This window comes from Ranitomeya imitator, unplaced genomic scaffold, assembly GCF_032444005.1.
Source record: "Ranitomeya imitator isolate aRanImi1 unplaced genomic scaffold, aRanImi1.pri SCAFFOLD_170, whole genome shotgun sequence".
Lineage (NCBI taxonomy): Eukaryota > Metazoa > Chordata > Amphibia > Anura > Dendrobatidae > Ranitomeya > Ranitomeya imitator.
In genome coordinates, this window is record NW_027194006.1 from 104,945 (window position 1) to 128,205 (window position 23,261).

A 23,261-nucleotide genomic window follows, 5' to 3' on the forward strand; every position below is an offset into this window, starting at 1 on the left:
GCAGCCATACACCTTACGCGAACAGTCATACACAAGGGATGGGTTTTTTAAGGAACGACTTGCACTCATCAACACACACGATTACAATTGTATACTAGCATATGGCCGTGCGGCCATGCAAACCTTTTATAGCAGAAATGAACGCAGAAGTGAAACAGGTTTCAGCAAAGGGAGGCCAGACTTACTAAATAGACAGAGGATAGGAAAGGTAACTTTGTGATCACCACAAAAACCTACAAAAGACCACGCAGAGTGTGCAAAAAGACCTCCGCAGCGACTAACGGTGCGGAGATGCCACTCTGCATCCCAGAGCTGCCAGCTAGCAAGACAAAATCATGATAACCAGCTGGACAAGGAAACAATGAACCAATAATAACTATCAGGAACTTAGCTTCTGCTGGAGAAGACAGGTCACCAGAAAGATCCAAGAGCGAACTGAACCAATGCAGGAACATTGACAGCTGGCATGGAGTAACGATCTGAGTGGAGTTAAATAGGGCAGCCAACCAAAGGATAAACCACGTCACCTGTGTAAGGAACCTCAGAAGCAGCAGCTTCACTCACAGCCACCAGAGGGAGTCCATGGACAGAACTCGCCAAAGTACCATTCACGACCACAGGAGGGAGTTCGACAACAGAATTCACAACAGTCCTTTACTGCTGCTTGAAAAGGGGTTAAACTTTGGTGGTATGTAGTGACTCCTACAGAGTGTATCAGCCAGGGTCTGCGATTTTCGCCATGTGACGGAGGGATATGGAGTTAGTTGTTTAGACAGATCTCTATCGGTGAGTAGAACAGGCCAGTGTTTTTTCAAGATTTGATTTATTTCAGCCCAATTTGAGTAGAATTTTGTAATAAATCTTGGGCCAGAGTCGGTTGTTGTAGATTTTTTACGAGGGGGTTTGGACAGGAGATTATATCTACTCTGTTGTGAAGCACGAAGGTAACCCTTCGTTGTTTCTTTAGCTGGATATCCTCTGTTCTTAAATCTACGTTCTAGATCTTTGGCCTGTTTATGGAATGTAGTATCATTTGAGCAGATGCGGCGAGCTCGTAAGAATTGTCCTATTGGGATGGAGTTTTTGAGTTTCGGTGGGTGTGAAGATGAATAATGTAATAAGGGATTTGTGGCCGTTGTTTTTCTGTAGATATCCGTGCCAACCATGCCATTGTTGGATTTAGAGATTTGTACATCTAGGAAATCAATCACAGTTTGACTGTATTTCCAAGTTAATTTGATGTTCAGTAGGTTGTTATTGAGGAGGCCAAGGAATTGTTCAAGTCGCGACGTGGAGCCCTGCCAGATGAAAATTACATCGTCGATATACCGCAGCCACGAGACGACCGAGCTGTGGCCAGCTGTGTCAAGGACCGTATCCCTCTCCCACAGCCCCAGGAACAAATTAGCATACGAGGGCGCACAAGACGCCCCCATTGCCGTTCCCTGGAGCTGTAGGAAGGGGCGGTCCTTGAACACAAAAAAATTATGGGTAAGTATAAAATGTAATAAATCGAGAATGATTTATATCAGCTCTGAGTCGAGATTGGTCATGTTAAGAAAAAATTGGGCCGCGCGCATCCCGTGGCCGTGGTCTATCAACGTTTACAGGGACTCCACGTCGCAAGTCACCATCCATATGTCCTCCTCCAGGATAAGACCATCCAATCTCTTAAGGACATCTGTCGTATCCTTAACGAAGGATGGCAGAGTCTCCACGCACTTCTGCAGATAGAAATCCATGAATTTACAGGATGGTTCACAAAGACCCCCGATGCCCGAGACGATAGGTCTCCCAGGTGGGCATCGGGGGTCTTTGTGAATTTTAGGAAGCACGTAGAATGTGGGGACCACAGGGAACTCAGGTAGTAGGGACTCTTTCATTTTGTTATTTATTGCATTATTTTCTACACCCTCATCCAGAAGGTGGGTGAGTTCCTGTTGAAAGGTGATAGATGGTAGAGCATCCAATCTGCGATAGTAATCGCGTTTGTTAAGTTGTTTGAATACCTCTGCCTCCTACATCTCCACCGGCCAGATAACAACGTTGCCCCCCTTGTCGGCGCGTTTGAAAACTACATCCTATGCTCCAAAATGGCTGCAATCATATTTCCGGTCACATGACCACATGGACTAGCCTCGTTAACGCAATCCAATGCATGGTTTCATTCGGACATTTTGCTTGATTTGCGTCTGGCTGCATTAGCAATAGACTTCAATGGCAGAATTAACGCTTCCGTTAATCTTGCGTTAGCTTGACCGGACCCGAAGACGCAGGCCGCGTTGGAAGGTGCGTCAAATGCATGCTAATTTTGACATGCGTTACGATGCGTCATACAAATGCAAGTCTATGGTTGTTTTACAATGTTCGTTATATCCGTTTTGCCTACTTAAAAAAGTGTCTGTTAGACGAACTGCCTTAGCACAATGTGAACCTAGCCTAACTATTGTTAGGAATTTGTTATATATTCTTGTAATCCTTGTTAGTGTGAAGTTGCCATCTGACCAAATTCTACATTGGAAAAATCTGAATGCAGTGGACCCATGTGGTTAAGATAACGGTAAAAGGTGCAAAAATACTGAAGAAACAGCCACTCTCGACCTACCAATCCATTGAGGGGGTGGATGCTTAGTATACTAATTAATGCACAGCATCCAGGTTAACAGCCTATTAGTGACGTCCATACTATTTGATCAGGCGGGCTGCCCAGTGCTATCGAAATCCATCCCATATGAACAGACACCACAGTTTATAAGACCAAATGGGCCCAGCTGCACCCTGAAAAATAAAGTGCAGAAAATACATATAAAAATATGTGAGGTATTGTTCGATATTTTGGCGAAGATATGCAAGCTCGCAACCCGAGTCAAGGGTCCTCACACTTGCTAGTCCTAACACTAAACGGCAGAAACAGAAATTCTCTGTCGAAGTTGTTTGCAGGTGATCGCTGAGTGTTGAGGTGTCTCTTGGTCTTCTCTATTAAGTGTGAGGGATAACCTCTTGTTAGGAATTTTTTATTTAATTTTGTAATCCTTGTTAGTCTCAAGGTGCCATCTGACCAAATTCTACCATGACCAATGCTTTTGGACAACCCTATTGGCAATGAATACTCAACATCCTAATGCTTTATCTTTTATCCAGAAAAGACTGGGTCACTGTTGGAATCAAGCTGCCGCCTGTTGCCCACACAATGATTAAAGTGAACATGTCAGCAGGATTTTAAGTAAACTACATACACTAATAATCTCAGGCTCCTTATGGAACATGAGTGGAGTGGCCATGATACATATTGATTTGTGACTCTTACTCTCTATCTGTAAATAACCTGGATTTTCTATGAGTGGGTAACACCATCTGATGTATACTTATGTTTTCTATATGTGGTGATAGAGTATTATTGTAATATGTTATTCTATTTTTTGATAATATAATAAAAGGTTGTTTTATTGGAAAAATATTGTAAAAATTGCTCCTTCGTTGCCTCCTGTCAGTGTTAAACTGATTAAAATTATACCTGGGGTGAAGAAATCCGTCTTGTGATTCTTGTAGAAGTTTTCAATTAATAATATGCTTGATCTCCAGGGCAAGACTTTAGGCAGAGCAGTATCTTCCTGCTTTAAGCCAGAGAAGCAAAGGAGAGACCCGCCCACAGGCTGCCCCAAAACACAAACATGTTCCTCAGCATGTACAATATGTGGAGTGCGGCTCCGCGGGTGGAGGTCGGTGCTGGAGGCTCCAATATTCTCTATGTGGAGTGTCGCTCTTCCGGTTTACTCGTTACACAGTAGTGAAAAAGATCTCTAGTGAGCGCTGTCAGGACCCTGTGTCTGAGGGATGGGGAAGACCCCTGAGCCCAATCACAGGGCCTCCACCTCACCCCCTGATACATGAGGACATCAATGACCAGAAGATCCTAGAACTCATCTGCAAGATGATTGAGCTGCTGACTGGAGAGGTTCCTATAAGGTGTTAGGATGTCGCCATCTATTTCTCCATGGAGGAGTGGGAGTATTTAGAAGGACACACAGCTTTGTACAAGAACGCCATAATGGAGGTTCTCCAGCCCTCACATCGCCAGATCTATCCAGTAAGAGGACAACACCAGAGAGATGTCCTTGTCCTCTTCTTCCACAGGACTGTAAACAAGAAGATCCTAATGTTCCTCAGGATCACCAGTGAAGATCTGAGCAACATTAATACTACAGAGACATATGTGAGGGGTGATGAGCAGTGTAAAGAGGAGATTCCTTCATATGACTACCCAGCACATGACTGTACCCGGAGATCAGAGGGACAGCTGACATCTTCAATTTTTAAATCGGATGACCTCAAAATCCCACAGGATGCAACTGAATTGAATGCCATGACTTCAGATATACCATCATCCCTTCACAGCAAAGTTCTGTCATCTGATCCTTTGAAAAAGGTCCTGTCTTCTGATTTATTACTGACTACAAAGGAAAATGATAGTCACAAAATGAGCATTAAAGCACAATCTGCTCTTAAAGAAAAGAAGTCATTTTCACATTCAGTATATGGAAATACCATAAACCAAAGAACCCACACAACTGTGGTTAAGCACCAGAGAACCCACACAGGAGAGAAGCCATTTTCCTGTTCTGAATGTGGGAAATGTTTTAAACAAATCGGCTTTGGTTACGCACCCCAAAACCCACACAGGGGAGAAGCTGTTTTCATGTTCAGAATGTGGCAAATCTTTTAACGAGAAATCAGTTTTGGTTAAGCACCAAAGAACCCACACAGGGGAGAAGCCTTTTTCCTGTTCAAAATGTGGGAAATGTTTTAACCAGAAATCATATTTGCTTAAGCACCAGAGAATTCACAGGGGAGAAGTCTTATTCATGTTCAGAATGTGGGAAATGTTTTAACCAGAAATCATATTTGCTTAAGCACCAGAGAATTCACACAGGGGAGAAGCCTTATTCATGTTCAGAATGTGGGAAATGTTTTAACGAGAAATGAAATTTGGTTGTGCACCATAGAGCTCACACTGGGGAGAAGCCTTATTCATGTTCAGAATGTGGGAAATGTTTTAACGAGAAATGAAATTTGGTTGTGCACCATAGAGCTCACACAGGGGAGAAGCCTTTTTGCTGTTCAGAATGTGGGAAATGTTTTAACCACAAATATAAACTAGTTACACACCAGAGAACCCACATAAGGGAGAAGCCTTTTTCCTGTTCAGAATGTGGGAAGTGTTTTAACCAGAAACACAAGCTTGTTATACACCAAAGAACCCACACAGGTGAGAACGATTTTTCCTGTTCAAAATGTGGGAAATGTTTTAACCAGAAATCATATTTGCTTAAGCACCAGAGAATTCACACAGGGAAGAAGCCTTATTCATGTTTAGAATGTGGGAAATGTTTTAACGAGAAATGATATTTGGTTGTGCACCATAGAGCTCACACAGGGGAGAAGCCTTTTTGCTGTTCAGAATGTGGGAAATGTTTTAACCGAAAATCAGATTTGGTTAAGCACCAGAGAATCCACACAGGGGAGGAGCCTTATTCATGTTCATAATGTGGGAAATGTTTTAACGACAAATCAGATTTTGTTGTGCACCATAGAACGCACACAGGGGAGAAGCCTTTTTCGTGTTCAGAATGTGGGAAATGTTTTGTGAATAAATCACATCTTCTTTGTCACCAGAGAACTCACACAGGGGAAAAGCCTTTTTCATGTTCAGAATGTGGGAAATGTTTAACCACAAACGTAAACTTGTTGTGCACCAGAGAACTCACACAGGGGAGAGGCCTTTTTCCTGTTCAGCATGTGGGAAATGTTTTACACAGAAGCCAAACTTTGTTAAGCACCAGAGAACTCACACAGTGAAGAAACCTTTTTGCTGTTCAAAATGAGGGAAAAGTTTTAAGCATAAATCAGATTTTGTTATGCACCAGAGAACCCACACAGGGGAGAAGCCTTTTTCATGTTCAGAATATGGGAAATGTTTTAAACAGATATCAGATTTTGATAGTCACAAAAGAATTCACAGACGGGAGAAGCCTATTTCATGTGATTATTCTGGAAAATGTTTTACACAGATATTAACTTAACAAACATCAGAGCAGTCACACAGGGGAGAAGCCTTTTCCATGTTCAGAATGTTGGAAATGTTTTAACCAGTAATTGCATTTTCTTAAAGTGGTTGTCCACTATTAAGGCAATCCCTTGTCATTCCTCATGTTTGGCTTTGTTAACCCCTTTCCCACCTTGGACGTATCCATATGTCCCTGTAACCTGGGTCATATTGACATCCCGATGACTTTGCTGTCACACGGCCTGTGCAAACGCGATCATCGCTGGGATTCAGCTGATTTTGACTGCTGACACCCGACACTCAGTGCCAGGCGTGGTCCCACACCGCTCCCGCGGTACTTTAACCCCCTAAGTGATGTGATCGAGCTCACAGCAGACCGCCTCTTTGCCTTTGGATCGGAGACCCTGCAACATCTTTGTGGGGTCCTGATCGTTGCCATGGTGACCCAATGTCGTGATGTTCCTCACCATAGATGCCACAGCATCTCAATCAGAATAAGGTCAAGACTTTGACTAGGCGACTCCAAAGTCATAATTTTGTTTTTCTTAAGCCGCTCAGAGGTGGACTTACTGTTGTGTTTTGGATCTTTCATCAGATGTACAGGAGGGCCTCCTGAAAAAATGTTCCCATTATAAGAAAGTCGGTCTCCCATAGTGTTTGCCTATGCATTGAATGCAAGGCCTGCCCTGCCCCAAAGTTACAGGCACCACAATAAGCCTTTGAAATGACGTAGTGGGTGGCCACTTGAAAAGTAAGTTCACATTATTCATTTGGTACTCCCATACTGTTTACTTATGCATTGATTACTCCCATACTGTTTACTTACGCATTGAATGCAAGGCCTGAACTGCACCAAAGTTACACGCACCCCAATAAGCCTTTGAGCCCACTTACTGGATGGCCACAGGAAAACCAAGTTCACATTATTCATTTGGTACTCCCATACTATTTGCTTATGAATTAAATGCAATGCCTGCCCTTCTCCAAATTCACACGCACTCCAATAAGCCTTGGAAGAGACGTAGAGGTGGGCGGGCATCTTAAACACCCTTGCCAAAAACTAGAGTGGCTGTTGCATCACGGAATACGTTCACCCTGGTGTTCTAGTGGTGGAGACTGGAGTCCTGGAGGATGTCCTCCTATGAATCTTTTCCCAATTTAAAGGAGCTGGTCTCCTATACATGGAATGCCCATACACGACAAATCTTTCCCCCTGGGGGTACACATTTTTTTCTTTAAATAAAATATTTTCGGGCATCATAAACACCCTTGCAAAAATCTAGAGTAGCTGTAGAATTACAGAACACGTTCACCCTAGTGTTCTAGTGGTGGTGATGGATGATGATGAGGAGGAGGAGGAGGATAACACCAAATAGCCATAATCAGGTAGCGTATACCAATACGTGGGTGTGAAGAGGTGCATAGGAATACACCTCCCAAAAAAAGACACTGTATTGGAGGTTATGTTCGCGGGTGGAGGCCGGTGCTGGAGGCTCCAATATTCTCTATGTGGAGTGCGGCTCTGCAGGTGGAGGTCGGTGCTGGAGGCTCCATTATTCTCTATGTGGAGTGCGGCTCTGCAGGTGGATGTCGGTGCTGGAGGCTCCATTATTCTCTATGTGGAGTGCGGCTCTGTGGGTGGAGGTCTCTACAATATCAGATCCTCTCAGTGACGATCTTCTACGTAAGAAAATTTTCCTTGTTTACCCATCTAAGATGGATATGGACAGAGACAAGATGGCAGACAAGATATTATACCTCACCCTAGAGATCCTCTTCCGGTTTACTCGTTACACAGTAGTGAAAAAGATCTCTAGTGAGCGCTGTCAGGACCCTGTGTCTGAGGGATGGGGAAGACCCCTGAGCCCAATCACAGGGCCTCCACCTCACCCCCTGATACATGAGGACATCAATGACCAGAAGATCCTAGAACTCATCTGCAAGATGATTGAGCTGCTGACTGGAGAGGTTCCTATAAGGTGTCAGGATGTCGCCATCTATTTCTCCATGGAGGAGTGGGAGTATTTAGAAGGACACACAGCTTTGTACAAGAACGCCATAATGGAGGTTCTCCAGCCCCTCACATCGCCAGATCTATCCAGTAAGAGGACAACACCAGAGAGATGTCCTTGTCCTCTTCTTCCACAGGACTGTAAACAAGAAGATCCTAATGTTCCTCAGGATCACCAGAGTGAAGATCTGAGCAACATTAATACTACAGAGACATATGTGAGGGGTGATGAGCAGTGTAAAGAGGAGATTCCTTCATATGACTACCCAGCACATGACTGTACCCGGAGATCAGAGGGACAGCTGACATCTTCAATTTTTAAATCGGATGACCTCAAAATCCCACAGGATGCAACTGAATTGAATGCTATGACTTCAGATATACCATCATCCCTTCACAGCAAAGTTCTGTCATCTGATCCTTTGAAAAAGGTCCTGTCTTCTGATTTATTACTGACTACAAAGGAAAATGATAGTCACAAAATGAGCATTAAAGCACAATCTGCTCTTAAAGAAAAGAAGTCATTTTCACATTCAGTATATGGAAATACCATAAACCAAAGAACCCACACAACTGTGGTTAAGCACCAGAGAACCCACACAGGAGAGAAGCCATTTTCCTGTTCTGAATGTGGGAAATGTTTTAAACAAATCGGCTTTGGTTACGCACCCCAAAACCCACACAGGGGAGAAGCTGTTTTCATGTTCAGAATGTGGCAAATGTTTTAACGAGAAATCAGTTTTGGTTAAGCACCAAAGAACCCACACAGGGGAGAAGCCTTTTTCCTGTTCAAAATGTGGGAAATGTTTTAACCAGAAATCATATTTGCTTAAGCACCAGAGAATTCACAGGGGAGAAGTCTTATTCATGTTCAGAATGTGGGAAATGTTTTAACCAGAAATCATATTTGCTTAAGCACCAGAGAATTCACACAGGGGAGAAGCCTTATTCATGTTCAGAATGTGGGAAATGTTTTAACGAGAAATGAAATTTGGTTGTGCACCATAGAGCTCACACTGGGGAGAAGCCTTATTCATGTTCAGAATGTGGGAAATGTTTTAACGAGAAATGAAATTTGGTTGTGCACCATAGAGCTCACACAGGGGAGAAGCCTTTTTGCTGTTCAGAATGTGGGAAATGTTTTAACCACAAATATAAACTAGTTACACACCAGAGAACCCACATAGGGGAGAAGCCTTTTTCCTGTTCAGAATGTGGGAAGTGTTTTAACCAGAAACACAAGCTTGTTATACACCAAAGAACCCACACAGGTGAGAACGATTTTTCCTGTTCAAAATGTGGGAAATGTTTTAACCAGAAATCATATTTGCTTAAGCACCAGAGAATTCACACAGGGAAGAAGCCTTATTCATGTTTAGAATGTGGGAAATGTTTTAACGAGAAATGATATTTGGTTGTGCACCATAGAGCTCACACAGGGGAGAAGCCTTTTTGCTGTTCAGAATGTGGGAAATGTTTTAACCGAAAATCAGATTTGGTTAAGCACCAGAGAATCCACACAGGGGAGGAGCCTTATTCATGTTCATAATGTGGGAAATGTTTTAACGACAAATCAGATTTTGTTGTGCACCATAGAACGCACACAGGGGAGAAGCCTTTTTCGTGTTCAGAATGTGGGAAATGTTTTGTGAATAAATCACATCTTCTTTGTCACCAGAGAACTCACACAGGGGAAAAGCCTTTTTCATGTTCAGAATGTGGGAAATGTTTAACCACAAACGTAAACTTGTTGTGCACCAGAGAACTCACACAGGGGAGAGGCCTTTTTCCTGTTCAGCATGTGGGAAATGTTTTACACAGAAGCCAAACTTTGTTAAGCACCAGAGAACTCACACAGTGAAGAAACCTTTTTGCTGTTCAAAATGAGGGAAAAGTTTTAAGCATAAATCAGATTTTGTTATGCACCAGAGAACCCACACAGGGGAGAAGCCTTTTTCATGTTCAGAATATGGGAAATGTTTTAAACAGATATCAGATTTTGATAGTCACAAAAGAATTCACAGACGGGAGAAGCCTATTTCATGTGATTATTCTGGAAAATGTTTTACACAGATATTAACTTAACAAACATCAGAGCAGTCACACAGGGGAGAAGCCTTTTCCATGTTCAGAATGTTGGAAATGTTTTAACCAGTAATTGCATTTTCTTAAAGTGGTTGTCCACTATTAAGGCAATCCCTTGTCATTCCTCATGTTTGGCTTTGTTAACCCCTTTCCCACCTTGGACGTATCCATATGTCCCTGTAACCTGGGTCATATTGACATCCCGATGACTTTGCTGTCACACGGCCTGTGCAAACGCGATCATCGCTGGGATTCAGCTGATTTTGACTGCTGACACCCGACACTCAGTGCCAGGCGTGGTCCCACACCGCTCCCGCGGTACTTTAACCCCCTAAGTGATGTGATCGAGCTCACAGCAGACCGCCTCTTTGCCTTTGGATCGGAGACCCTGCAACATCTTTGTGGGGTCCTGATCGTTGCCATGGTGACCCAATGTCGTGATGTTCCTCACCATAGATGCCACAGCATCTCAATCAGAATAAGGTCAAGACTTTGACTAGGCGACTCCAAAGTCATAATTTTGTTTTTCTTAAGCCGCTCAGAGGTGGACTTACTGTTGTGTTTTGGATCTTTCATGAGATGTACAGGAGGGCCTCCTGAAAAAATGTTCCCATTATAAGAAAGTCGGTCTCCCATAGTGTTTGCCTATGCATTGAATGCAAGGCCTGCCCTGCCCCAAAGTTACAGGCACCACAATAAGCCTTTGAAATGACGTAGTGGGTGGCCACTTGAAAAGTAAGTTCACATTATTCATTTGGTACTCCCATACTGTTTACTTATGCATTGATTACTCCCATACTGTTTACTTACGCATTGAATGCAAGGCCTGAACTGCACCAAAGTTACACGCACCCCAATAAGCCTTTGAGCCCACTTACTGGATGGCCACAGGAAAACCAAGTTCACATTATTCATTTGGTACTCCCATACTATTTGCTTATGAATTAAATGCAATGCCTGCCCTTCTCCAAATTCACACGCACTCCAATAAGCCTTGGAAGAGACGTAGAGGTGGGCGGGCATCTTAAACACCCTTGCCAAAAACTAGAGTGGCTGTTGCATCACGGAATACGTTCACCCTGGTGTTCTAGTGGTGGAGACTGGAGTCCTGGAGGATGTCCTCCTATGAATCTTTTCCCAATTTAAAGGAGCTGGTCTCCTATACATGGAATGCCCATACACGACAAATCTTTCCCCCTGGGGGTACACATTTTTTTCTTTAAATAAAATATTTTCGGGCATCATAAACACCCTTGCAAAAATCTAGAGTAGCTGTAGAATTACAGAACACGTTCACCCTAGTGTTCTAGTGGTGGTGATGGATGATGATGAGGAGGAGGAGGAGGATAACACCAAATAGCCATAATCAGGTAGCGTATACCAATACGTGGGTGTGAAGAGGTGCATAGGAATACACCTCCCAAAAAAAGACACTGTATTGGAGGTTATGTTCGCGGGTGGAGGCCGGTGCTGGAGGCTCCAATATTCTCTATGTGGAGTGCGGCTCTGCAGGTGGAGGTCGGTGCTGGAGGCTCCATTATTCTCTATGTGGAGTGCGGCTCTGCAGGTGGATGTCGGTGCTGGAGGCTCCATTATTCTCTATGTGGAGTGCGGCTCTGTGGGTGGAGGTCTCTACAATATCAGATCCTCTCAGTGACGATCTTCTACGTAAGAAAATTTTCCTTGTTTACCCATCTAAGATGGATATGGACAGAGACAAGATGGCAGACAAGATATTATACCTCACCCTAGAGATCCTCTTCCGGTTTACTCGTTACACAGTAGTGAAAAAGATCTCTAGTGAGCGCTGTCAGGACCCTGTGTCTGAGGGATGGGGAAGACCCCTGAGCCCAATCACAGGGCCTCCACCTCACCCCCTGATACATGAGGACATCAATGACCAGAAGATCCTAGAACTCATCTGCAAGATGATTGAGCTGCTGACTGGAGAGGTTCCTATAAGGTGTCAGGATGTCGCCATCTATTTCTCCATGGAGGAGTGGGAGTATTTAGAAGGACACACAGCTTTGTACAAGAACGCCATAATGGAGGTTCTCCAGCCCCTCACATCGCCAGATCTATCCAGTAAGAGGACAACACCAGAGAGATGTCCTTGTCCTCTTCTTCCACAGGACTGTAAACAAGAAGATCCTAATGTTCCTCAGGATCACCAGAGTGAAGATCTGAGCAACATTAATACTACAGAGACATATGTGAGGGGTGATGAGCAGTGTAAAGAGGAGATTCCTTCATATGACTACCCAGCACATGACTGTACCCGGAGATCAGAGGGACAGCTGACATCTTCAATTTTTAAATCGGATGACCTCAAAATCCCACAGGATGCAACTGAATTGAATGCCATGACTTCAGATATACCATCATCCCTTCACAGCAAAGTTCTGTCATCTGATCCTTTGAAAAAGGTCCTGTCTTCTGATTTATTACTGACTACAAAGGAAAATGATAGTCACAAAATGAGCATTAAAGCACAATCTGCTCTTAAAGAAAAGAAGTCATTTTCACATTCAGTATATGGAAATACCATAAACCAAAGAACCCACACAACTATGGTTAAGCACCAGAGAACCCACACAGGAGAGAAGCCATTTTCCTGTTCTGAATGTGGGAAATGTTTTAAACAAATCGGCTTTGGTTACGCACCCCAAAACCCACACAGGGGAGAAGCTGTTTTCATGTTCAGAATGTGGCAAATGTTTTAACGAGAAATCAGTTTTGGTTAAGCACCAAAGAACCCACACAGGGGAGAAGCCTTTTTCCTGTTCAAAATGTGGGAAATGTTTTAACCAGAAATCATATTTGCTTAAGCACCAGAGAATTCACAGGGGAGAAGTCTTATTCATGTTCAGAATGTGGGAAATGTTTTAACCAGAAATCATATTTGCTTAAGCACCAGAGAATTCACACAGGGGAGAAGCCTTATTCATGTTCAGAATGTGGGAAATGTTTTAACGAGAAATGAAATTTGGTTGTGCACCATAGAGCTCACACTGGGGAGAAGCCTTATTCATGTTCAGAATGTGGGAAATGTTTTAACGAGAAATGAAATTTGGTTGTGCACCATAGAGCTCACACAGGGGAGAAGCCTTTTTGCTGTTCAGAATGTGGGAAATGTTTTAACCACAAATATAAACTAGTTACACACCAGAGAACCCACATAGGGGAGAAGCCTTTTTCCTGTTCAGAATGTGGGAAGTGTTTTAACCAGAAACACAAGCTTGTTATACACCAAAGAACCCACACAGGTGAGAACGATTTTTCCTGTTCAAAATGTGGGAAATGTTTTAACCAGAAATCATATTTGCTTAAGCACCAGAGAATTCACACAGGGAAGAAGCCTTATTCATGTTTAGAATGTGGGAAATGTTTTAACGAGAAATGATATTTGGTTGTGCACCATAGAGCTCACACAGGGGAGAAGCCTTTTTGCTGTTCAGAATGTGGGAAATGTTTTAACCGAAAATCAGATTTGGTTAAGCACCAGAGAATCCACACAGGGGAGGAGCCTTATTCATGTTCATAATGTGGGAAATGTTTTAACGACAAATCAGATTTTGTTGTGCACCATAGAACGCACACAGGGGAGAAGCCTTTTTCGTGTTCAGAATGTGGGAAATGTTTTGTGAATAAATCACATCTTCTTTGTCACCAGAGAACTCACACAGGGGAAAAGCCTTTTTCATGTTCAGAATGTGGGAAATGTTTAACCACAAACGTAAACTTGTTGTGCACCAGAGAACTCACACAGGGGAGAGGCCTTTTTCCTGTTCAGCATGTGGGAAATGTTTTACACAGAAGCCAAACTTTGTTAAGCACCAGAGAACTCACACAGTGAAGAAACCTTTTTGCTGTTCAAAATGAGGGAAAAGTTTTAAGCATAAATCAGATTTTGTTATGCACCAGAGAACCCACACAGGGGAGAAGCCTTTTTCATGTTCAGAATATGGGAAATGTTTTAAACAGATATCAGATTTTGATAGTCACAAAAGAATTCACAGACGGGAGAAGCCTATTTCATGTGATTATTCTGGAAAATGTTTTACACAGATATTAACTTAACAAACATCAGAGCAGTCACACAGGGGAGAAGCCTTTTCCATGTTCAGAATGTTGGAAATGTTTTAACCAGTAATTGCATTTTCTTAAAGTGGTTGTCCACTATTAAGGCAATCCCTTGTCATTCCTCATGTTTGGCTTTGTTAACCCCTTTCCCACCTTGGACGTATCCATATGTCCCTGTAACCTGGGTCATATTGACATCCCGATGACTTTGCTGTCACACGGCCTGTGCAAACGCGATCATCGCTGGGATTCAGCTGATTCTGACTGCTGACACCCGACACTCAGTGCCAGGCGTGGTCCCACACCGCTCCCGCGGTACTTTAACCCCCTAAGTGATGTGATCGAGCTCACAGCAGACCGCCTCTTTGCCTTTGGATCGGAGACCCTGCAACATCTTTGTGGGGTCCTGATCGTTGCCATGGTGACCCAATGTCGTGATGTTCCTCACCATAGATGCCACAGCATCTCAATCAGAATAAGGTCAAGACTTTGACTAGGCGACTCCAAAGTCATAATTTTGTTTTTCTTAAGCCGCTCAGAGGTGGACTTACTGTTGTGTTTTGGATCTTTCATGAGATGTACAGGAGGGCCTCCTGAAAAAATGTTCCCATTATAAGAAAGTCGGTCTCCCATAGTGTTTGCCTATGCATTGAATGCAAGGCCTGCCCTGCCCCAAAGTTACAGGCACCACAATAAGCCTTTGAAATGACGTAGTGGGTGGCCACTTGAAAAGTAAGTTCACATTATTCATTTGGTACTCCCATACTGTTTACTTATGCATTGATTACTCCCATACTGTTTACTTACGCATTGAATGCAAGGCCTGAACTGCACCAAAGTTACACGCACCCCAATAAGCCTTTGGGCCCACTTACTGGATGGCCACAGGAAAACCAAGTTCACATTATTCATTTGGTACTCCCATACTATTTGCTTATGAATTAAATGCAATGCCTGCCCTTCTCCAAATTCACACGCACTCCAATAAGCCTTGGAAGAGACGTAGAGGTGGGCGGGCATCTTAAACACCCTTGCCAAAAACTAGAGTGGCTGTTGCATCACGGAATACGTTCACCCTGGTGTTCTAGTGGTGGAGACTGGAGTCGTGGAGGATGTCCTCCTATGAATCTTTTCCCAATTTAAAGGAGCTGGTCTCCTATACATGGAATGCCCATACACGACAAATCTTTCCCCCTGGGGGTACACATTTTTTTCTTTAAATAAAATATTTTCGGGCATCATAAACACCCTTGCAAAAATCTAGAGTAGCTGTAGAATTACAGAACACGTTCACCCTAGTGTTCTAGTGGTGGTGGTGGATGATGATGAGGAGGAGGAGGATAACACCAAATAGCCATAATCAGGTAGCGTATACCAATACGTGGGTGTGAAGAGGTGCATAGGAATACACCTCCCAAAAAAAGACACTGTATTGGAGGTTATGTTCGCGGGTGGAGGCCGGTGCTGGAGGCTCCAATATTCTCTATGTGGAGTGCGGCTCTGCAGGTGGAGGTCGGTGCTGGAGGCTCCATTATTCTCTATGTGGAGTGCGGCTCTGCAGGTGGATGTCGGTGCTGGAGGCTCCATTATTCTCTATGTGGAGTGCGGCTCTGTGGGTGGAGGTCTCTACAATATCAGATCCTCTCAGTGACGATCTTCTACGTAAGAAAATTTTCCTTGTTTACCCATCTAAGATGGATATGGACAGAGACAAGATGGCAGACAAGATATTATACCTCACCCTAGAGATCCTCTTCCGGTTTACTCGTTACACAGTAGTGAAAAAGATCTCTAGTGAGCGCTGTCAGGACCCTGTGTCTGAGGGATGGGGAAGACCCCTGAGCCCAATCACAGGGCCTCCACCTCACCCCCTGATACATGAGGACATCAATGACTAGAAGATCCTAGAACTCATCTGCAAGATGATTGAGCTGCTGACTGGAGAGGTTCCTATAAGGTGTCAGGATGTCGCCATCTATTTCTCCATGGAGGAGTGGGAGTATTTAGAAGGACACACAGCTTTGTACAAGAACGCCATAATGGAGGTTCTCCAGCCCCTCACATCGCCAGATCTATCCAGTAAGAGGACAACACCAGAGAGATGTCCTTGTCCTCTTCTTCCACAGGACTGTAAACAAGAAGATCCTAATGTTCCTCAGGATCACCAGAGTGAAGATCTGAGCAACATTAATACTACAGAGACATATGTGAGGGGTGATGAGCAGTGTAAAGAGGAGATTCCTTCATATGACTACCCAGCACATGACTGTACCCGGAGATCAGAGGGACAGCTGACATCTTCAATTTTTAAATCGGATGACCTCAAAATCCCACAGGATGCAACTGAATTGAATGCCATGACTTCAGATATACCATCATCCCTTCACAGCAAAGTTCTGTCATCTGATCCTTTGAAAAAGGTCCTGTCTTCTGATTTATTACTGACTACAAAGGAAAATGATAGTCACAAAATGAGCATTAAAGCACAATCTGCTCTTAAAGAAAAGTCATTTTCACATTCAGTATATGGAAATACCATAAACCAAAGAACCCACACAACTGTGGTTAAGCACCAGAGAACCCACACAGGAGAGAAGCCATTTTCCTGTTCTGAATGTGGGAAATGTTTTAAACAAATCGGCTTTGGTTACGCACCCCAAAACCCACACAGGGGAGAAGCTGTTTTCATGTTCAGAATGTGGCAAATGTTTTAACGAGAAATCAGTTTTGGTTAAGCACCAAAGAACCCACACAGGGGAGAAGCCTTTTTCCTGTTCAAAATGTGGGAAATGTTTTAACCAGAAATCATATTTGCTTAAGCACCAGAGAATTCACACAGGGGAGAAGCCTTATTCATGTTCAGAATGTGGGAAATGTTTTAACCAGAAATCATATTTGCTTAAGCACCAGAGAATTCACACAGGGGAGAAGCCTTATTCATGTTCAGAATGTGGGAAATGTTTTAACGAGAAATGAAATTTGGTTGTGCACCATAGAGCTCACACAGGGGAGAAGCCTTTTTGCTGTTCAGAATGTGGGAAATGTTTTAACCACAAATATAAACTAGTTACACACCAGAGAACCCACATAGGGGAGAAGCCTTTTTCCTGTTCAGAATGTGGGAAGTGTTTTAACCAGAAACACAAGCTTGTTATACACCAAAGAACCCACACAGGTGAGAACGCTTTTTCCTGTTCAAAATGTGGGAAATGTTTTAACCAGAAATCATATTTGCTTAAGCACCAGATAATTCACACAGGGAAGAAGCCTTATTCATGTTTAGAATGTGGGAAATGTTTTAACGAGAAATGAAATTTGGTTGTGCACCATAGAGCTCACACAGGGGAGAAGCCTTTTTGCTGTTCAGAATGTGGGAAATGTTTTAACCGAAAATCAGATTTGGTTAAGCACCAGAGAATCCACACAGGGGAGGAGCCTTGAAATTCATGTTCATAATGTGGGAAATGTTTTAACGACAAATCAGATTTTGTTGTGCACCATAGAACGCACACGGGGGAGAAGCCTTTTTTCTGTTCAGAATGTGGGAAATGTTTTAACCGAAAATCAGATTTGGTTGTGCACCATAGTACTCACACAGGGGAGCAGCTTTTTGCTGTTCAGAATGTGGGAAATGTTTTAAACACAAATCAGATTTGGTTAAGCACCAGAGAAACCACACAAGGGAGAAGCCTTTTTCCTGGTCAGAATGTGGGAAGTGTTTTAACCAGAAAACAAATTTGTTTAAGCACCAGAGAAGTCACACACAGGGGTGAAGTATTTTTCCTGTACAGAATATGGGAAACATTTTAACCAGAAATTTATTCTTGTTGCGCACCAGAGAACTCACACAGGGCACACAGGGGAGAAGCCTTTTTCGTGTTCAGAATGTGGGAAATGTTTTGTGAATAAATCACATCTTCTTTGTCACCAGAGAACTCACACAGGGGAAAAGCCTTTTTCATGTTCAGAATGTGGGAAATGTTTAACCACAAACGTAAACTTGTTGTGCACCAGAGAACTCACACAGGGGAGAGGCCTTTTTCCTGTTCAGCATGTGGGAAATGTTTTACACAGAAGCCAAACTTTGTTAAGCACCAGAGAACTCACACAGTGAAGAAACCTTTTTGCTGTTCAAAATGAGGGAAAAGTTTTAAGCATAAATCAGATTTTGTTATGCACCAGAGAACCCACACAGGGGAGAAGCCTTTTTCATGTTCAGAATATGGGAAATGTTTTAAACAGATATCAGATTTTGATAGTCACAAAAGAATTCACAGACGGGAGAAGCCTATTTCATGTGATTATTCTGGAAAATATTTTACACAGAAATTAACTTAACCTATTTCATGTGATTATTCTGGAAAATGTTTTACACAGATATTAACTTAACAAACATCAGAGCAGTCACACAGGGGAGAAGCCTTTTCCATGTTCAGAATGTTGGAAATGTTTTAACCAGTAATTGCATTTTCTTAAAGTGGTTGTCCACTATTAAGGCAATCCCTTGTCATTCCTCATGTTTGGCTTTGTTAACCCCTTTCCCACCTTGGACGTATCCATATGTCCCTGTAACCTGGGTCATATTGACATCCCGATGACTTTGCTGTCACACGGCCTGTGCAAACGCGATCATCGCTGGGATTCAGCTGATTCTGACTGCTGACACCCGACACTCAGTGCCAGGCGTGGTCCCACACCGCTCCCGCGGTACTTTAACCCCCTAAGTGATGTGATCGAGCTCACAGCAGACCGCCTCTTTGCCTTTAGATCGGAGACCCTGCAACATCTTTGTGGGGTCCTGATCGTTGCCATGGTGACCCAATGTCGTGATGTTCCTCACCATAGATGCCACAGCATCTCAATCAGAATAAGGTCAAGACTTTGACTAGGCGACTCCAAAGTCATAATTTTGTTTTTCTTAAGCCGCTCAGAGGTGGACTTACTGTTGTGTTTTGGATCTTTCATCAGATGTACAGGAGGGCCTCCTGAAAAAATGTTCCCATTATAAGAAAGTCGGTCTCCCATAGTGTTTGCCTATGCATTGAATGCAAGGCCTGCCCTGCCCCAAAGTTACAGGCACCACAATAAGCCTTTGAAATGACGTAGTGGGTGGCCACTTGAAAAGCAAGTTCACATTATTCATTTGGTACTCCCATACTGTTTACTTATGCATTGATTACTCCCATACTGTTTACTTACGCATTGAATGCAAGGCCTGAACTGCACCAAAGTTACACGCACCCCAATAAGCCTTTGGGCCCACTTACTGGATGGCCACAGGAAAACCAAGTTCACATTATTCATTTGGTACTCCCATACTATTTGCTTATGAATTAAATGCAATGCCTGCCCTTCTCCAAATTCACACGCACTCCAATAAGCCTTGGAAGAGACGTAGAGGTGGGCGGGCATCTTAAACACCCTTGCCAAAAACTAGAGTGGCTGTTGCATCACGGAATACGTTCACCCTGGTGTTCTAGTGGTGGAGACTGGAGTCGTGGAGGATGTCCTCCTATGAATCTTTTCCCAATTTAAAGGAGCTGGTCTCCTATACATGGAATGCCCATACACGACAAATCTTTCCCCCTGGGGGTACACATTTTTTTCTTTAAATAAAATATTTTCGGGCATCATAAACACCCTTGCAAAAATCTAGAGTAGCTGTAGAATTACAGAACACGTTCACCCTAGTGTTCTAGTGGTGGTGGTGGATGATGATGAGGAGGAGGAGGATAACACCAAATAGCCATAATCAGGTAGCGTATACCAATACGTGGGTGTGAAGAGGTGCATAGGAATACACCTCCCAAAAAAAGACACTGTATTGGAGGTTATGTTCGCGGGTGGAGGCCGGTGCTGGAGGCTCCAATATTCTCTATGTGGAGTGCGGCTCTGCAGGTGGAGGTCGGTGCTGGAGGCTCCATTATTCTCTATGTGGAGTGCGGCTCTGCAGGTGGATGTCGGTGCTGGAGGCTCCATTATTCTCTATGTGGAGTGCGGCTCTGTGGGTGGAGGTCTCTACAATATCAGATCCTCTCAGTGACGATCTTCTACGTAAGAAAATTTTCCTTGTTTACCCATCTAAGATGGATATGGACAGAGACAAGATGGCAGACAAGATATTATACCTCACCCTAGAGATCCTCTTCCGGTTTACTCGTTACACAGTAGTGAAAAAGATCTCTAGTGAGCGCTGTCAGGACCCTGTGTCTGAGGGATGGGGAAGACCCCTGAGCCCAATCACAGGGCCTCCACCTCACCCCCTGATACATGAGGACATCAATGACTAGAAGATCCTAGAACTCATCTGCAAGATGATTGAGCTGCTGACTGGAGAGGTTCCTATAAGGTGTCAGGATGTCGCCATCTATTTCTCCATGGAGGAGTGGGAGTATTTAGAAGGACACACAGCTTTGTACAAGAACGCCATAATGGAGGTTCTCCAGCCCCTCACATCGCCAGATCTATCCAGTAAGAGGACAACACCAGAGAGATGTCCTTGTCCTCTTCTTCCACAGGACTGTAAACAAGAAGATCCTAATGTTCCTCAGGATCACCAGAGTGAAGATCTGAGCAACATTAATACTACAGAGACATATGTGAGGGGTGATGAGCAGTGTAAAGAGGAGATTCCTTCATATGACTACCCAGCACATGACTGTACCCGGAGATCAGAGGGACAGCTGACATCTTCAATTTTTAAATCGGATGACCTCAAAATCCCACAGGATGCAACTGAATTGAATGCCATGACTTCAGATATACCATCATCCCTTCACAGCAAAGTTCTGTCATCTGATCCTTTGAAAAAGGTCCTGTCTTCTGATTTATTACTGACTACAAAGGAAAATGATAGTCACAAAATGAGCATTAAAGCACAATCTGCTCTTAAAGAAAAGTCATTTTCACATTCAGTATATGGAAATACCATAAACCAAAGAACCCACACAACTGTGGTTAAGCACCAGAGAACCCACACAGGAGAGAAGCCATTTTCCTGTTCTGAATGTGGGAAATGTTTTAAACAAATCGGCTTTGGTTACGCACCCCAAAACCCACACAGGGGAGAAGCTGTTTTCATGTTCAGAATGTGGCAAATGTTTTAACGAGAAATCAGTTTTGGTTAAGCACCAAAGAACCCACACAGGGGAGAAGCCTTTTTCTTGTTCAAAATGTGGGAAATGTTTTAACCAGAAATCATATTTGCTTAAGCACCAGAGAATTCACACAGGGGAGAAGCCTTATTCATGTTCAGAATGTGGGAAATGTTTTAACCAGAAATCATATTTGCTTAAGCACCAGAGAATTCACACAGGGGAGAAGCCTTATTCATGTTCAGAATGTGGGAAATGTTTTAACGAGAAATGAAATTTGGTTGTGCACCATAGAGCTCACACAGGGGAGAAGCCTTTTTGCTGTTCAGAATGTGGGAAATGTTTTAACCACAAATATAAACTAGTTACACACCAGAGAACCCACATAGGGGAGAAGCCTTTTTCCTGTTCAGAATGTGGGAAGTGTTTTAACCAGAAACACAAGCTTGTTATACACCAAAGAACCCACACAGGTGAGAACGCTTTTTCCTGTTCAAAATGTGGGAAATGTTTTAACCAGAAATCATATTTGCTTAAGCACCAGATAATTCACACAGGGAAGAAGCCTTATTCATGTTTAGAATGTGGGAAATGTTTTAACGAGAAATGAAATTTGGTTGTGCACCATAGAGCTCACACAGGGGAGAAGCCTTTTTGCTGTTCAGAATGTGGGAAATGTTTTAACCGAAAATCAGATTTGGTTAAGCACCAGAGAATCCACACAGGGGAGGAGCCTTGAAATTCATGTTCATAATGTGGGAAATGTTTTAACGACAAATCAGATTTTGTTGTGCACCATAGAACGCACACGGGGGAGAAGCCTTTTTTCTGTTCAGAATGTGGGAAATGTTTTAACCGAAAATCAGATTTGGTTGTGCACCATAGTACTCACACAGGGGAGCAGCTTTTTGCTGTTCAGAATGTGGGAAATGTTTTAAACACAAATCAGATTTGGTTAAGCACCAGAGAAACCACACAAGGGAGAAGCCTTTTTCCTGGTCAGAATGTGGGAAGTGTTTTAACCAGAAAACAAATTTGTTTAAGCACCAGAGAAGTCACACACAGGGGTGAAGTATTTTTCCTGTACAGAATATGGGAAACATTTTAACCAGAAATTTATTCTTGTTGCGCACCAGAGAACTCACACAGGGCACACAGGGGAGAAGCCTTTTTCGTGTTCAGAATGTGGGAAATGTTTTGTGAATAAATCACATCTTCTTTGTCACCAGAGAACTCACACAGGGGAAAAGCCTTTTTCATGTTCAGAATGTGGGAAATGTTTAACCACAAACGTAAACTTGTTGTGCACCAGAGAACTCACACAGGGGAGAGGCCTTTTTCCTGTTCAGCATGTGGGAAATGTTTTACACAGAAGCCAAACTTTGTTAAGCACCAGAGAACTCACACAGTGAAGAAACCTTTTTGCTGTTCAAAATGAGGGAAAAGTTTTAAGCATAAATCAGATTTTGTTATGCACCAGAGAACCCACACAGGGGAGAAGCCTTTTTCATGTTCAGAATATGGGAAATGTTTTAAACAGATATCAGATTTTGATAGTCACAAAAGAATTCACAGACGGGAGAAGCCTATTTCATGTGATTATTCCGGAAAATATTTTACACAGAAATTAACTTAACCTATTTCATGTGATTATTCTGGAAAATGTTTTACACAGATATTAACTTAACAAACATCAGAGCAGTCACACAGGGGAGAAGCCTTTTCCATGTTCAGAATGTTGGAAATGTTTTAACCAGTAATTGCATTTTCTTAAAGTGGTTGTCCACTATTAAGGCAATCCCTTGTCATTCCTCATGTTTGGCTTTGTTAACCCCTTTCCCACCTTGGACGTATCCATATGTCCCTGTAACCTGGGTCATATTGACATCCCGATGACTTTGCTGTCACACGGCCTGTGCAAACG

General features: G+C 43.1%; 1 pseudogene; it reads left to right on the forward strand.

Moving 5' to 3' along the window:
* Positions 1–3,994: 3,994 nt before the first annotated feature.
* Positions 3,995–23,097, forward strand: LOC138654528 (uncharacterized; annotated as a pseudogene).
* The last annotated feature ends 164 nt before the right edge of the window (positions 23,098–23,261 follow it).